The 18,887-nt window shown below is 39.8% G+C and overlaps 1 protein-coding gene across 2 annotated transcripts in view; it reads right to left on the minus strand.

The window, feature by feature from the left end:
- Positions 1 to 18,887, minus strand: part of CSMD1 (CUB and Sushi multiple domains 1) — a 2,003,711-nt gene that overhangs the window by 438,209 nt on the left and 1,546,615 nt on the right. The window lies entirely within an intron of this gene.

The following is an 18,887-nucleotide window of genomic DNA, read 5'->3' on the forward strand; positions in this document are numbered from 1 at the left end:
GTTTATCCATTGACCAATCCAGACTGATACTGAACAATGATGATGACAAAACCAGCCTTACCAAACTCTCATGGAGACAGGAAACCACCACAGCTATGTAAAACTCCCTGAATGGCAACAACGTTCACTCGTCCCCCATATGAAGCTCAAGGTCCTTGAAGCCACCTTCTATTAACTTCATCTCTACTTATTTATGCAAATACCACCTATATCCCTCTTCTCCTTATGTTCCATCCAAACTTCACTCCACAATATTCCCTTTGTCTTTATGATTTTAGGACCTCATGCCACAAACACTAACGGACATGAGGATTACTCCCAGTAGTAAAAACTATTAGTCTTAATGACAAGGAGTTTTTTAGGTAAATTAGGAAAAAATGAATCCTGATAATGCTATTGCTCCATTACTAGATTACTGTGGGCAACCAAGCTATCAAGATAGCTTATTTCACAATTTCATCTCAAAGCCACATCAAGAACACTAGTTAAAGTCATAAATAGTTAAGCCTCTCAGACACTACATCTAACAACCACTTTCAGGAAAAATGGCAACTGGTGGTGCGGGACTATATTTTGGATCAATGGCACAAATTGGCAGATGGACACCTCAGATCTGTGTCCCCTAGTCTGTCTGGATCAACTATCACACACACCTCAGATCAACCAAATGAACCTAAATATTTTCTTCTTTACAACAGGATGTGCTCTGATCATGGGAAGTTTAACTCATATCTTTACCACTGATGCATCTTGATCTCCTTGGCCTGCCCTACTCTCATGGAATTAAAGAACAAACAATGCGCCATCTGATTACAGACTCCCCTTTCGTGGGATGGATATGATTGACCTCTCCAGATGATGTTGCCGTGATACAGTGGCTACATCACTTATCCAAACCAAATTCATTGTTTGTGCCATCAGAAGCCATATGCTAGAAGACTAGACAGAAACAGTAGAATCATCAATAATGATGCAGAAAAGGCAGAAGTGTTAAAAAAAATTCTGTGCTTTCTTTAAGAAAAAATGAACATAATAACATTCTTTCCATTCCATTAGCATCTCAGGAGGATCTTAAACAGCATCTAATGAAGACAGACATTTTTGCTTGCATATTTATACCTGCCTTTGGAAATTTCCACGACATGCATCTGACGAAGTGGGTATTCACCCATGAAAGCTTATGCTCCAATACGTCTGTTAGTCTATAAGGTGCCACAGGACTCATTGCCATTTTTAAATCCATGGATCCAAATAACTTGCATCGAAGAGTTTTAAAAGATCTGGATGAGGAGCTTGCTAGACTATTAATTTTGATTATCAATAAGACACAGAACACTGGAGAAGGTGCAGAAGACTGGAATAAAGCTAATGTTGCGCAAATATTTTAAGAGGGTACATGGGATGACCTGGGTAACTATAGGCCTGTCAGTCTGACATCAATCCCAAGTAAAATAATGCAACAGCTCATATAAGATTTGATTAGCACAGAATTAAAGGACATGGGAAAATAAATTCCATCACACTAATTTGATATTTTTTTCATGAGATTATGTTTGATTGATAAAGGTAATAGTGTTGATGTAATATACTTAGACTTCTGTAAGGTGTTTGACTTGGTACCATATGACATTTTGATTAAAAAACTAGAAAAATATAAAATTAACATGATACACATTAAATGGATTAAAAAATAGCTGACTGATAGGCCTCAAAATATAACTGTAATTGGGAAACCATCATCGAACATGTGTGTTTCTAGTGGGAGTCCCACAGGTATCAGTTCTTAGTCTTACACTATTAACATTTTTATGAATGGCCTGAAAGAAACCATAAAATCAATAAAAATAATGTTTGCAAATCACACAAACTTTGGAGAAGTGGTAAATAATGAAGAAGACAGTTCATTAATACAGAGCAATCTGAATCACTTGATAAACTGGGCAAAAACAAACAATATGCATTTTAATATAGCTAAATATTAATGTATATATTCAGGAACAAAGCATGTAAGCCTGGGTGATTCTATCCTGGGAAGCACTGACTATGAAAAAGATTTGTGGGGGTCACGTTGGATAATTATCTGAACTTAAACTCCCAGTGTGACGCTGTAGCAAAAAGGAGTAATGTGACCCTTGGATGCATAAACAGGGGATCTTGAGTAGTAGTAGTAAGGTCAGTTTACCTTTAAATTTGGCACTGGAGCAACCACTCCTGAAACACTGTGTCCAGTTTTGCTGTCCACACCTCAAGAAGGGTGTTGATAAATTCGAGAGTTCAGAGAAGAGCCACAAGAATGATTAAAGCAGTGGTTCCCAAACTTGTTCCGCTGCTTGTGCAGGGAATGCCCCTGCTGGGCTGGGCCGGTTTGTTTACCTGCCGCGTCCGCAGGTTCGGCCGATCGTGGCTCCCAGTGGCTGCGGTTCGCTGCTCCAGGACAATGGGGGCTGCTGGAAGCGTGGGCCAGTACGTCCCTTGGTACATATGAGGTACATATGGAATAACATAAGGTAGATTTCTTAAAATCTACAACTGTTGCAATATTTATTTTTGAAGTCTGTTAGTCTGTCTTCTCATTTTTCTTTATTTTAGATGTGTTTTGTTTTGTTTAAAGCTACTGCCATCCACAGCAACACCTTCTGTGCAAAGCAGCTAATTCAACTACTAAATAACTGATACAGTCATTCACATTCTCCTCTTTTGCATATAAATCTTCTCCCAGTGAATAATCACTTTGAAAACTGGCTCATGAAGACCCACAGTTTGGGGGAATCAATCCAGTCAGTAATATCTCTCTCTCTTCTCGTAGGGAAAAGTTCTATGTACTAATCTTCATTTTCATCTTATGTATTTAGGATCAAATAATATTTACTCATTAGATATTGTAGTTAGAATAATTTATTATAGCCACACTGTCATCTTGTTCAAGTATCTTAAATACATTATGCAAGTAAGCCTAAGCACTGAGTGATGAAGATTGTTTTAATAAAGGCATCAGGGAAATTTGTAAAAGTCTGTCTTTGGCAAATGGGACATAAATACATGAAACTAGCAGGGAAGTTGCTCTGAAGCTGCCAACACCATGCTAATTCCTTACAAGTCAAAATAAATGAAAGGAAACTAGCATGCAGAAGGACAAAGCAACCTGCTTCTTGAGATATGCTCCAGGAAGGACATGGGGGGAGTCTGCTAACTTGTTCACAATGGTTTGAGGCTTAAAGAATTCAAAAAGAAAAAGAAAAAGAAAGAAACAGCATGTTATTCCTGATTTAGACTGAAAATAGAACTACTTTGTTCTCATCAGACCATATAGGTAGCATGCTGAGTTTGAGTTGAATAGGCAGTGATTAAATATATATATATACACTGCATGTAAAAAAGTCAGAAGGACTTTTCTGGGCATGGAACTTTATTTAGATTGTACAAAAATATATATTAGAATTAAATTATTGTTTAATAGCTCAGAAAAACTCCGCACATTCAAATGGTCATATTTGACTTAAGTTCCTTATTTTTCAATGTGTATTACATGAGCACTTTTCAAATGTGATCTATGGATTTAAAGATTTATGAGTGTTTCTATTAAAAGCCTCCCCCACACTTCCTGGCCCACCCACTCCCAGGTAATTTAGGAACAGTGACTGCTTTTCTTAATGGCTTAGCTAAGGTGTGTTCTTCAGTCTGAGGATGAGGAGCAGGGCGTCTGGCCCTGTTGTGGACCAGGCTACTCACCTGGTCCTTGCTGTTCTCGTGTGGGCAGGGGAATGCTGCATTCTTGGGCATAAAGTCTGCTTTGGTTTCCATCTATGTCTCTTTCTCCCCTGCTAAAATTTCATGAGTGCTCCTGCTGAACCAATCAGCAGTTCTCTACTGCTTCTACATAGGTGGGAAGGGACAAAGGAAAGAGAGAAGTGAGATGCTGAAAAGGAATTGGGAGAAAAGGAACAAACCTCAATGTTGCCCCAAAATGATTTCTTAAAAAGTGACAGAGAACTCAGGGTAGCTGCTATTAAGGAAGGAATTTCTGTTGTTTTAAACTGGGAGATTATCTGAGGAAGGGGCTTCTGCTGAATTCAGCTCTGAACTACCTACATTTGTGTTCAGGTGTCCCCAAGCTCCATAAATGACTCCTTACCGACATAGGCACTGGGACATGTCAGAACACCCTTGAGGCCCACAGCCAGCAGAGAATGGAGGAAGCAGGGCCTGATTAAGATTATGAGGGGCCTAAGACTAATGGGAGGGAAGGTCCTAAGTATGAATTACATATTGCAAAAAAAATTATAAAGTCATCATTTATCTACACACATATGTACATATTATGTATTTATGTAAAATTAACAAGTTTATTCTAGTCTCACTACACTCAGTTGTTCAAACAAACAATTTGTTTCCCTAGCTTTAGCTGTGGCAAAGTTATGAGTGATGTCATCATAATTCAAAGACCTGACACTTTCATTCTCAATGCTCAAGTGGGACAAAGCACTGAGATGCTCTTGAGTCATGGTGCATTGGAGGACATTTTTGACCCTTGTTAGAAGAGAGAAGGACTGTTCTCCACTACAGCTAGTGATCATTAGTGACAAATACAGCTATAATGCAGTTTCAACATTTGGGAAACATTCTATCACATTGGATTCAGTGATAACTTGGTACATCCAAATGGATTTGCTTTCGCCATATTTTCTCTATATATCTGAGAGTGATGAGAATTCAACAAATTGAAGAAATCCTTTACTACAGTAAAATCTACTGAGATATTGTCTGGGTACTTCTGACACAGACATTTGAGACCTTCACTGACTTCAGGACTTGAAATGTTAGGCAAAAAAATTATCAGTACACTAAAGGTTTTGTCAGTATTTTCGTAAACCTTGATCTGATGTTCTAATGACCTCTTCAGTTTGTCAATGATTATGATGAAGGTATTAACTCTCAAGGCCTCCTTGTCACTGAATGAGTGGGCACTTTCATTGTCTCATGTCTTCTGTCTTTTGTGGCGTTTGGCTGACTTATACTCATGGTTAGCAGTCCTTGCAGCCACCAGCATTTCATTCTCATCAAAACGATCCCACATTTTGTTGAAGAACATATCCAAGACTCCTCATTAGGTCTACAGCAGTGGAAAGGTCAATCTGAGCACTTTGCAAGCTTAGACTGCACGGTGCTGAATGGCTGAAGTATATCATTTCAGACCTCACACAAAATATCAGTTTCCAAAGTGCGCATTTTATCACTCAGGATCTTCACATCTTTTCTTGTTGCTGATTTTTGAGATTCATCATCCTTGAAGCTATCTCATGCTTCAAGGATGTCGGGGTTTCCCAGAACAACTGCATTCAGCATTGGCACTCCACCGTGTCCCTAAGAGTGATTTGGGCCCTGGGCATCCTTTTGGTAGTGAATCTCTAAGAATCATCCCATGACTGTTTGATGCAGAAAGAAAAAAAAAAGTACAATTCTTGGACAAATCCAAAAAAAGAAACTGCTTAAACACAACAATCCATGGCAGACTGGCCAATAAGGTTGCGTGAGTGTGCAGCACATGGTATGTAATCAACCAAAACATTGTGCTCTTTTATCTTTGCCTGCATTTCTGATTATTTGCCACTCATATTACTTTCATTGCCATAGCTTTAGTCACAACAAAGGCTGATGTCAATCCCATTTTCGGTGAGGAAATCGAATAGATACAAGGCAACTTTCTCTCTTGTGTGGCTAGTAATGTTTATGAAGGTCATGAAACACTCAACTGGTCCACTGGGTAGCACATAACACAAGATGACAGTCAGCTGATCTACATGTGACACATCCAGTGTTGAGTCGATGGACACTGAAAAATATCCCATATCTTTGATCTCATCTGCAATGGATGATAGCCTCATCTTTGCCAGCAGTGCAATTAATTTATCACAGATAGTCTTTGATAGATATGATGTATGGCCTTTTCCACGATTTGTATGTTCATTGATGTGCTGAGCTAAGAAAGGATCAAACTTAGCAATTAGCCCTAGAACGCCAAGGTAATTGCCATTGTGTTTTGATCCAAAAGTCTCATCTAAGCCACAGAATTGCAGATCACACTCAGCAAGAAAAACTGTGGTTTCAGCTATGCATCTGAGGACGTTCTTCCAATATGCATGAGTTTCCAAAAACTGGTTTTCATTTGGGTATCAATTTGCCGCTAACTTTCTTTTGGGCACGGTAGCTGCTAACTGGCAATGTAAGCTGCTCACTCATTGCATGATTGACAATGTATGCAGTAATCTTCCAATCATTGAAGCCTTTGCAGAACATTCCCTACTTTTACTTTTTGATATCAGAAAACAGGCAGCAATAAAAACTGTACACTTTCTTCTTAGAAGGTGAATAAATGAGCCAGTCTCACTTGCCAATCTGTTTGTTAGGCTTCATATATTCAAATATTGATTTGGTCAGGTAACGATTCTAATTGGTGTACTCTTGCTTTGTCAGCGAAAAGTCAGCATCTAGATTCTGGCATTTCTGCTGGCCCTTTTCAGTCCAATATGCAAGGAGATCTTGAGAAGTCATGCCCTACTCTCCTGGATCATTGGAGAAGGATATTTTTATATTACCGTCACTGGGAAAGTCTTCAGAGGAGTGGGGTCAGACTGCAGCTGGAGAAGTCACAGAAGATTGCTCCCTTTCATCAGGCGCAGGTATAGCAGGTTCACTTGGGCTGGTATTCGCCTGGACTTCCTCACCACCAGACTTAGTAGGAGAAAAAAGTTAGGAGAGAAGGAGTACTTTTCAGCACTACATCTTGTCGTTGCCCTCTTTCTTTGGCCTCCTTCAATTTCTGCCATCCTCCTTTCTTATACATGGGTTCTATTGTCCAGTGTAGGCCTACTGTATACAAAGTTCAGTATTGCTTGGGCCCACAAACACTTACTTAGCCCACAAAGATAAAATCACAATAACTATAAATTGAATTCACAATCTTGATGGATTAATTTGTACAAAGCAATATCTAACAAGACAAAAATTTTCTGATGGCCCCGCTACTATTGCTCAGCTGTTACTTCAATATGGAATGGAGGGCCTACAGTAGGGCCTAAAAATAGGAGGGCCTAAAGCTATAGCCTTATTAGCCTATGGGTTAATCCGGCCCTGGGAGGAAGCATTAAGTTGGTGGTTTAAAGTCATGTTCTTAAACTTCTCCTGTTCCTGAACTGAGCAAAGCATGGCTGGAACATGATAATTTTGTTATTTTGTTTGGGAGGCAAGTAAACATGCTTTAAACAAGTAACTTGTTTCTTCTTTCATTTTGGCACCTTGAAATAGATAAAAGAAACCATGGCAGAATGAGTTTTTGAAGACTATCAAACAGTTTCTGAATATAAGTATAAAATCTATAAAACAAACAAAATGGTAAGTATACTCACAGGAACACTCAAACTGAAATGCTGACTTACCAATAACAACAAAATCCAAATTGAAATTACACTCAATACATTTCATGTAAAAATTGCAACAATAAGGTTTATACAATAGTTTACATAGTTTCAAAATGCTGGAAAATATTTTAAGTAGATCCAAGGAGAGAAAGATAAAGAGGAGTAACAAGCTTTCAATTTAAAGTGTGCACTGAAATGAGAATCTCTAACTCATTACAGAATGAATGTACACCTGACCTATATGTTTCTCTCTATTTCCTTTTTCCTGTTTGAGTGGGGAGACTGATCTCCTGGTGACTGGAATGGGCCTCCAGTGACCCTTTATGACTGGAAGGCTGTGTGCAGCAGTAAGCCCAGGCACACATGGATGCACATGGAAGATCCCTCATACTGACAGGGGTTAAAAAAGGTTGCCCGTGAGAGCAGAGTTATTTCTTGCTCCCAAGCCAATAACTGCTCTGCACCACCACCCCTGCCCAAGACTGAGGGAAGAGCTTTTCCACTGTGTTCACAGCAGCAAAGTTGTGCTTTTGGTTTTGCTTGATTGGTTTCAAAATCTAGACGTCACTCATACCAGTCCTCAACTCTTGTCCTCAGGGTGAACCTGGTCACATTTTTGGCCTGAGAGGATTACAGAATAGATGGAATTTTCTGTTTTAAATATAAAGATCAGAGACGCATCAGACCTTTGCTCTCTTTTTCTCCATTACCAGTCAATAAAGTATCTAGACCTGGGGTGGGCAAACTTTTGGGGCCGAGGACCACATCTGGGTGGGGAAATTGTAGGCAGGGCTGGAGCAGGGGGTTGGGGTGCGGGGTGTGGGAGGGGGTGTGGTGTGCAGGAACGGGCTCAGGGCAAGGGATTGGGGCAGAGGAAGGGGGAGGAGTGTATGAGGGGACTCAGGGAAGGGGGTTGGGGTTCAGGAGGGCTGCAGAGTGCAGGAGGGGGCTCAAGGCAGGGGTGCAGGAGGGGTGTGACAAGGGGCTCAGGGCAGGGAGTTGGGGTACAAGGTGCAGCAGGGTGCTCAGGGCAGGGGGTTGGGGTGCAGGAGGGGTGCAAGGAGGAGGCTTAGGGCAGAGAGTTGTGGAGTGGCATGCAGGAGGGGTGCGGACTGCAGGAGGGAGCTCAGGGCTGGGGGTTGGGGGGAAGGAGGGGTGTGGGGTGCGACAGGGGGCTCAGGGCAGGGGGTTGGGGTGCGAGGTACAGGCAGGGGGCTTAGGGCAGAGAGTTGGGGGGGCGGGGTGCAGGAGGGGTTCGGGCTCCAGCCCGGAACCACTTACCTAAAGTGGCTCCGGGGTGGCAGCGGCGCACACCGGGGCCAGGGAAGGCTCCCTGCATGCCTGCTGTGGCCCCACACTGAGCTGCTCCGGGAAGCAGATGGAACTACTTCCCTGAGTGGCCCCTGAGGGAGGGGGGTGCACAGGGCTCCACGCGCTGCCCTTGCCACACCTCCAGGTACCTCCCCCGAAGCTCCCATTGGCCGCGGTTCCCCGCGGAACACACAGAGCCCTCTGTCCTCCCCCCTACCCGGGGCCCCAGGGACAGGGTGCCAGGCGCTTCTGAGAATGGCGAGGGGCCTGCGGCACCACAGGGGGCAATCCCGCAGGCCAGATCCAAAGCCCTGAGGGGCTGGATCCGGCCCGTGGGCCGTAGTTTGCCCACCCCAATCTAGACTTATATGCATGACATTTCCTGACTTCTTAAGAAAACTTTTTTAAAATGCTAAAATGTGAATAATGATACATTTTGCATAGTTTACTGTTTAGAAACAAGTCAAAACAGGGATCGTTCATACAACTGGCTCTCTAGCCTCTCTTACTCTGAACTTTGTGGCTAGGATAAAACGAGAGCACTATCCAAATCAACCCTTGTTTTACTTTTGCAAACTATATCCTAACACTCCATTTTGCAAAACTGAAATCTCTTTAGTTTCTTCTACTTCTCCTTTTCTCATTCAGATACAGAACCATTTTGAGGTTCCAATATATTCAGACTTTGATCATGACTTGATCAAATCACCATTTGTTTTCATTAAATCAGACTCTGACCCAAAAAGATTTTGAAAACCGCCTACGATTTTGTCCATGTTTATAAAATTCCAAAATTATAAGATGTGGTTATTAAAGACTGCTATAAAATCAATGTCATTTGAGTTACCTTGCTAAACTTTGTCACATAATTTGCTTCATAAATCTACCTAAACATTTGGCAAATTAAATCTGACAACAGCTGTCTCTAGCCTTATAGATCTTGACAGAACCTCTCTTCCATATAGCAGCACAGCCTTGGGCTGGGCAAGGGCGCGTTTCAAATCCTTAAAATTTTTTTTAAAGATTTCTTCCTTAAGGCACAGCTTCCATAGAAGTTAAATGGGAGCTTTGTCTGACTGAGGACTGAATTATGGATGAATAAGAATTTCCAGATTTGGTCCAAATTGCTCAAAGATGAAGGCCTTTCAAATCATATGATGTGAGGGAAGTAAAAATAACAATATAAAACTCAAATCCTAAGGGTTGATAATACCAAGGAATTCTCCAGTCCTGTTCAGGCTGACAGGGGTGTCACTTTTGTTGGAATTCCTATGAAATTGCAACTCACCATTACAACATGACAAAATAGATTCATTATAATTAAGTATTTTACAGTGAATACCAAACAAATTATTAAAGAAGAGCTACTTATTAGAGAGTGTTATCAATTTATGTTAGCACCCCACCATTAATTATTTATGTTGTATTTATTGTAACCCCACTAAGCATGATACATTAGTGATAGTAATGTGAATATGACATGAACAGTGCCTCCATAAAGATTCCACTGTAATTCAGCATTAATGTCTCATTAAAAATAAACTGCTAAATACAATTTAATAATGGAGTCACACTAATTAAACATGAAATAATGTAACACCCAGTCGGTGTATCTTTTCAACAGCAACTTTGTGCTGTTCCATAGCCTGTTTTAGGAATATTCTATGTAGGCCATAAAACGGTACCAAAAAATGAGTTCACTTCATCGGCCATGTAGACAGTAGTGCAAATGATTTAGACACAAGCAAAATTAGTCAATTGGGATACATAAATGAAATGGAAGTGTAATGTACTTGCTATGATAGTGCATTTCAGTGATAATTTAACTGTGGTTTCAATCCCTTAGTTGCAGCCAAGGCATAGAGAAAGAATGCTGGGAAGAAAAAGGGGAAAAGAGGGTGCGTGTCTACCCTTTCTGGCATTTTTGCTCATATAACCGTAATATAAGCAAATGTAAGGGTGACAAAAGTACTAGTCACAGTAGTGGTATACTACTCACATTTATAGTGGTATAAAATAAATAGTAATATGAGAATAGATTAATATTAACACTTGTTAATAAATATAATTAACAATTAAACTGGTTGGAGAAAAATTGCCAACATTTTCACAACACAGTGTTCCTTTCTTGTTCGAAAAAATCAAAATTCAGATAATAATAATAGCGTCAGAGTCTAAAGTAAAGCAGACCCCAACACTAGTTTAATCTGGCAACCAGACAATATCTAGCTCATTTCAGATAGGACATTGGTTTCTCAGAAGCATGCTATAGTGTTTCAAAATTCTCTTAAAGAAATTATCAACATGCCTCACAACTCAGTTGATATACCTGTGACTTCATGGTATTGTTCATTATGTTGATTAGATGCCCAATCTTTTGCATTTTTATTTATAGATACACACACACAAACAAACAACTGTTTTGCCCTTATCATTGGCTCACTAAATGACATTCTTGTGCACACACAGAATAATTGAAGCATGTCTCTTCATTGTGTGGGTGTATTATGAAAATCAATCCTCATGCATGAACCATTATTAGGCATGCTTGTTTTACAGTAACAACACAGGGGGATATTTTTCACACACTGCACCATCACAAAAATATGTATTTCCATGTGTAGGTCCATATCAGTCACTCTTTGCATGTCACGAAATGAAGTAGCCCGTATTACTTTTAAAGCAGAAGTTTCACTACAATGGAGGTAGTATTAATTTCACCAGGTTTAAAATGAAGCCTTAACTGATCTTGCATAACATAAAACATAACTAACTGACCTTGTACAACATAAAATATAAAACAATCTGAATGCTGAATGCAGGTTCACTAGGATAAGGTGGTGTTTAATTCCTGTCCTCCATTAGTGTGTAGCGAACTCAACAGGATTCAATATCAGTGGGAACTGATTCTTTTGTGCACAGACAATCCTGTTTGTCTGAAACATTTGGGCGCAATCAAAAATATTCATATAAGTGGTTGTTGTTCTTATTGAGTAAGCTATTGAGCAAGTTTTCCAAGGGTGAAATTGAAAAACAGATAACAGGGACATTCAAGCAAGCATTTGTGTGATGTTCTGTCCCTTTAAATGTTAGCACTCTCCCCTCCCTAGTGCAAAGCCACAATTTTGTGTTAGTTTCAGTTATACAGCTAGAACAATAAAGAGAGCACAGCACACACAGCTATGTTTCTATCAGCTTTATCTGTGACTGTGTTATCTCCTTCTCTGTTGGATTCAAATATAACTGTTTCGATAAATGGGGTTTTCTGCACATAGTTTGTAAAGTGTTTTGTGATCAGTTAGGAATGGGTATATTGTACAACGATTTAATGAAAGATATATTATTATTGTCCTATGAACTGAATAAAAGTGTAACCTATTTATAAATCTATCTACTCATTTCTATTAGCTCTTCTGTGTGAAAAAACTCACACCTCACTAGTTAGTTCCCCCCCGCAATTAACTAAACTATTTTTTTTAAATGACCCCATCCTCCTCCAGTGTAACCAAACCAAAAAGAACTGCCATCCATAGATACAGGGGAATTCTATATAAGTGACATGCTCCTGATTTTATCTGAGCCCTTATGAATGCCACTGGTTTCTAGAATGGAGTGGAGAATGGTGACTGACGAATGGGGAGTTGACTAGACTCCTGGATTTTTCAGTCACAAAAATAATGGCAAAAGTCATGGCAAGTTAATTTAAACTTGAGTCTGCATCAATTTGGGCTGTTTTCCCTTTCATCTTGTGGAACCCTTCACTGGGAAGAAGTTTAGAAGGCAGGAGCTGTACTTTTTAGGTAACAACAGGATCCTATAGGTCTGGGTGGCAGAGCAAAGGAAAGTGGCACTCAAATGGATACCTGGTGCCTCAGGTAGCACCTGCAAAATCCATGTAGATCTCAAGTGAGCTGTGGGGTATGAGGCAGAAGAACCGATTTTTTTTCATGGTTAGGGAATCCTGCCCTCCCAACAGAAGAAATAGTAGGAAACACCAAGTTACCAGTTGTGGAGTTTCCTCTTCTCTATAGGAATTACATCTGCATAGGGGAAAATAGGACATCAAATGGATACATGAACTTGAGAAATAATATTTTAAATGCTGGCACCTTCCTTAATTTTATTTTAATTCAGAATCACTTTTCCAGTGCCTGCGCATTAGCAAAGAAAATACATATTGTCTAATATTATTCTGTCCTCTTCATGCTTCTGGAATACTAGGTATTCTCAACGATTTTCACACATCTTAACCTCATGGCCATACATCATAACAACCAGATTTCATTATAATAAAGACCTTTAAAACCATGAAAAACTACTATTAAGTAACTAAGGGGGGTCATTACAGACCAACATGATGAGTTCTCTACCCAGAAGCTGTGTAAGAGATGAGACCCAGAAACTGATACCTGTTTTTGTCACAATAAGGAGAAGATCCAATCACACAACCACATGGCTAACTCAAAGTTTGGATACTTAATTATTACAACAACTGTAGGTGTCTTTGTAACTTTTTTTAAAAATTGCAATGCAAAACATGATTATATAAATTTTTCTGTGAAATTAGTCAAGATTTCAAATGCAAATCCCTCATTAAAAATATAGTGAAGAAAAGACCTCCTAAAAGGTTAAGATAGAAAATGTCTGAAGGATTACATGAAAAGCATGTAAAATGTCTTTTCCCTTCTAAGTTGTTTTAGCTGTGTTGATCCCACGATACTAAGCCAGGTTAATTCTACTCTTCCACATCAATAGTTCTAAATCTTGCCACAGGCTGAATAAATCTTGGATTTTTTTGACTGAATTTAATAGAATATTGGAATGAGATACAAAGGAAACGACAATAGTTCTTTCAGAAAAACTAAGAATACTATACTCATGGTTCAGTAGGTCAGAAGATACAATTGTTCAGACTGAGAACAAAAAATTACTAATTCCCCTGTTACTTAATTTACTGCTGTCATGCACCTTGATTCCTAAGTTCAAGAAAAAAACAAGATAATGTCTGCATAACAAGTACTAAGAACAAAGTAAAATATGGAAGCTGTTTAACACCAAATTTAGACAATGCACAAACTATCATCCTGAGAACCTTCTGAATGGCTTAATTTTTTTTGTTTTCAGTTCTGCAAGATGTTGGCTGCATAATTTTTTTAAAATAAGTGTTCCATAAACAACATTGGTCAACAAATTTATATTCAAATGGAGAACGAACAGCTGAGTAATACATTCATCATATATTCAAACAAATAAAGGGATTCTATCATGAAAAACTGTTGTTTATGAAGCCTGGTTCATATGCCTAACATTTTAAGTAAAACCTTTATCCATCCACTTTTCATTAAAGTACAGTTTCTATTAAAATAGTCCATGAGTAAATATTTTATAAGTGCATACAACAGTTCATACAGTATATGCCAAGAGTAGAAACTAAGCAATATTAATTTCAGTGTGAACCCGAAACTTAAAATTCACCCAACAGTAAATGACTGAAAGCCTACACATAACAAAAAGAAGGCTTTCACAAAGCAACAGACGCAGAGGAAAATTTTAATAAAATATACTTATGAGTAAACTTAGGAATATAAACACAACTGAGCAAGAGAAAGCTTATGTAAATGAAACAACAAATAAATTTCATGAATCTCTGTATCCTTAAACTGTGTGCAAAATTCTGCGTAGGTTGTACTTTGAATACATCTATCTCAACACTTTAAATTAATTCCTCATGATGTTATATATGACAGTGAACAATATTTTCGAAATGTTGGGTTAACAGTTATTATCAATATTCAGTCACTGAATATTGCAATTATATATATGCATTCCTTTGCTAATTCAATTGTTATAGAAAATTGTTCTTTGGCACTTTAGCCAAAGAATGTCTATCCCCTACCCTCACCCCTGCTTAGTGGGAAAGATGGAGTTAGTATATAGGCCTATTTGTTAGCCTGGGATAGAATTTTGGGTTTGACTTTTTGATGCTATTATAGCCTTATTAATATGTGTGAACAAAGAATAAAGAAACCCTGTGTTACATCTGCCCACAAGCAGATGGGGTAATAAGAAATGGAGTTAAAAGTGTTACAGAGTATGGTGGGAGTGTAATATATGAGCATACATTGGAAGACTGCCTGGTTCTTCTCTCAAGCCAAGGTCAAGTAACCAGTTAAGAGGGGCAAGGAGGGACGGAGGGTCAGGCATAAGAAGCACTAAAAGCCAAAGAAAAGCCTGGCATTGTCCAAACACAACTTCACTCCTTACCCCTCCCATGGGATACAAAAGAGGTGGGACAAAGACCCCAGACTCACAACCCTCCAAAACAGAACATGACCATAAATTGTAAGGGGTGGGATTAGGGGCATGCATTGCAGGTATATTCGGGCCTGCTAAGAAGGAGGAGGTGGGAATGGGGACACAGGCAAGGCTCTGTGGCATCAGAGGTGGGAATGGGGACAAGGGCAAAGGCTCTGAGGTGTCAGAGCTGGGAACAGAACACTGATTAATAGACCCTGCTGGCATGCAGAACTATGGATATACTTGCTTGAAACTAATCCGAACAAACATCACATTGCCTGCACTTTGCACTTCTGGTCTGCTTTCTGTGTGTGTCACAAGAATCGGGAGGGGGTGAAGGGAAAGCCCTCTACCAGATGATTTTGCAAAACTGGTAGGGAGGAAGACATTCCTTGGAGTTCTGGTTGCCTGCTGAGCTGAGGGGGGGAATTTCCCTTCCCCATATTGGTAACCCACCCATACCTTTCTTCGCACCAGCATGCCTTGGTACAGTTTGAAACCAATGGGTTTCCAAGCAGGGGAAAGGGTCCACCCCATGCTAATCCATCTGATCCTTGAGAGAAATGGCTTTAACGGAACTTCTTGCATCAGTAAGTACCACTAAGGTACGTAAGGGTGTACAGGATTGGGGTTTTTACTTGTGTTATAGCTTGAAAACATTGGATGGAATTAATTTATAAGGTATTTTGTATTTACCTTATGTAGCTGTCAGGTAAGTAGTTGCAGTTTTATAAATATTCTATTTTAATTTGATATGATTTCATGGAAGTAAATACTATTCAAATAGAAATCTTCATTCTGTAGATAACATAAAAACCCAGCATCTGTGTAACAGGCACCCTTCATTCAGGATAAATGTAAGAAACAATAAGAGTCTCAAACCAAAACAAAGGGACATGTAAATCTAACCAGGAAATGGAACTATGTAGGAGGAGGCTTTTTCACTGGATATTGTTTTGTGGAGGGGGTATGTGCCTGTGTCTGACAGAGGCATGAGAAATACTAGAAAAGCAGACAGAGAAGGCAGCAAGGATGCACCAGATACCACTTAAACAAGCACTGGGAGCATGGAACCAAGAGAAGCCTAGAAGGAGAAGTTGGCTGAAAGGGACTTGGAGCTATGAGTAGGGTCCTATCAAATTCATGGCCATAAAAAACACATCACAGACCGTGAAATCTGGTCTCCCCCCATGAAATCTGGTCTTTTGTGTGCTTTTACCCTAAACTATACAGATTTCAAAGGGGACCAGTGTTTCTCAAATTGAGGGTCCTGACCCAAAAGGGAGCTGCAGGGGGGTCACAAGGTATTTTAGAGGGGTCACGGTATTGCCACCCTTACATCTGCGCTGATTTCAGAACTGGGCGGCTGGAGAGTGGTAGCTGTTGGCCGGGCACCCAGCTCTGAAGCTAGCGCCCCACCAGCAGCAGCACAGGAGTAAGGGCCACAATACCATATCATGCCATGGTTACTTCTGTGCTCCTTCTGGCAGTGGCTCTGCCTTCAGAGCTGGGCTTCCGGCCAGCAGCTGCTGCTCTGCAGCTGCTCAGCTCTGAAGGCAGTGCTGCCGCCAGCCGCAGTGCAGAAGTAAGGGTACAAATACCACAACCCTACTTACAATAGCCTTGCGACCCCCCCAAACAACTCCTTTTTGGGTCAGGACTCCTTTACAACTACAACACTGTTAGGATATAGATATTCAGGCCTGTCTGCAAAGGCCTGTACTTTAAGAATTTAGGTGTATTCTTATCGCTTGGCTAGTTCTAGAGGTATAAAAGAAAGAAATCACTGTCTGCCGGTGTAAGGGCCTTCTCTTACTGTGACAGATTGAGGCCCTGTTCTTAGGCTAAGGCCTTTGGCTAAGCAGCAGAGGCAGCCATAAGCTAGGAAGCGAACAGTCACATCCTCACATTCCAAACTAGTCACATTGAAATAAGGTGCTATTGGGCTGTTAGGCACTATCAGGACAGGATTGTATTCCTATCACCTCCAGGGAAAGGGAAGTGCCTAGAAAATATAAAAGGAAACTTAGTTTGATAGCATCCTGTCTAGCAAGAACTCACTTATCAATAGCTGGGATGTGAAATCCTCGCTTCTGTGTTGTCTTGTCATTGTAGTTCCCACTTTGCTATTGTTTGTCTGTATAATCTCTGTCTGGTTCTGTGATTGTTCCTGTCTGCTGTATAATTAATTTTGCTGGGTGTAAACTAATTAAGGTGGTGGGATATAATTGGACAATATGTTAGGATTGGTTAGTTAAATTTCAGGAAAATGATTGGTTAAGTTATAGTTAAGCAGAACTCAAGTTTTACTACATAATCTGTAGTCAATGAGGAAGTGAGTGGGTGGGCATGTGGGTGTGTGAGATGGGAACAGGGAATGGGGGTAAGAAAATTGGAATCATGTTTTGCTAAAGGGGGATATGGGAACAGGGAATGGGGGTAAGAAAATTGGAATCATGTTTTGCTAAAGGGGGAAATGGGAACAGGGACACAGGTGTAAGGCTCTGTGGTGTCAGAGCTGGGAAGGAGGATACTAAGGAAGGAAACTGGAATCATGCTTGCTAGAAGTTCACCCCAATAAACATTGAATTGTTTGCACCTTTGGACTTCGGGTATTGTTGCTCTCTGTTCATGCGAGAAGGACCAGGGAAGTAAGTGGGTGAAGGAATAAGCCCCCTAACAAACACCATGAAATTTCAGATTTAATTAGCTGGAATCATGAAATTTATGATTTTTAAAATCCTATGACCGTGAAACTGACCAAAATGGACCATGAATTTGGTTGGGCTCTAGCTGTGAACAAAGAAACTGCCTCTTGTTGTCTGAGTCCAGACATACTCTAACATGTTGATAAATGTAGTGGAAAACGTTACTCATTAATAGTTTTAGAATTGCCAAGCTAATAAAGTCATCTTTCTAATAAGAATAGAGAAATAAGGAGCTAATTTTTCAGCTCACATAACCAATCTGAAAGGTACTACAGAATAATTCCCTGCCCTTTAAAATGAATAGGAATCAAATGCATAACAACACTGGGTGCAGTGTGATACTCTCCTAGGTTCATTTGCACTCTTGAAAATGGTGTATAGTGCACCACCAGCAGCAGTGAGACAATATCAGCACAGTCACTGATTTAATCGTGCTGCCTGGGAGTAGGTAAGGTCTTGGGAATCATGTTGAAGGTCAGGATAGTTTCTCCTAATACGTGCCCCAAAATTCAAGGGCTTGGAGCTAAGATTTCCCACATATCCTCAAGCTCCACATGACTCTCAGGTCCCTTTCACCCAGGCCATGCCACTAATTTTGCATCATTGAGAAGTTAACACAGTAAGCCTTCTGCTTGTCAATCATGATAAAATTTAGTTTTAAGTTCTTCCCCTTTGGTGTGATTTTCCATGCCAGAGGGGATCTTATGTCTTTATGCTGATATGGTATTACACTCTTTAAAAAAAGAAAAAAACAAAAAACAAAACTCTACAGTTGAATTTCCCCTTCATAAAATAAAATCATTAAAAACACGAACCTTCTCAAACCAATTCACTCAGAGGTGAGTGGATGTATTTGACATTTCAGGGTCATTATGTCAATAGCAACTGATCAGATTCACTTCAGTTGCTAGCAGTTCACAATGTATATGCAGGGAAGTTATCAATCACCATATCATTAAACCAACCCACAAATCAAATACAGTACCTCTTCAATTCAAATATAAAGCAAATCTGAACATGTAAAAATTCCATTTTTAATATCACTCACAAAGAACTATTTATTCACTTGCCTTTTGCTTCTAGTCACAGCTGCTTTAAAAGCAGCACTTTTTAAAAAATTTCAAACACAACAAGAAAAAAAAGTGAAAATCACTTT

The sequence above is a fragment of the Lepidochelys kempii genome, chromosome 3 (genome assembly GCF_965140285.1).
Source record: "Lepidochelys kempii isolate rLepKem1 chromosome 3, rLepKem1.hap1, whole genome shotgun sequence".
Taxonomy (NCBI): domain Eukaryota; kingdom Metazoa; phylum Chordata; order Testudines; family Cheloniidae; genus Lepidochelys; species Lepidochelys kempii.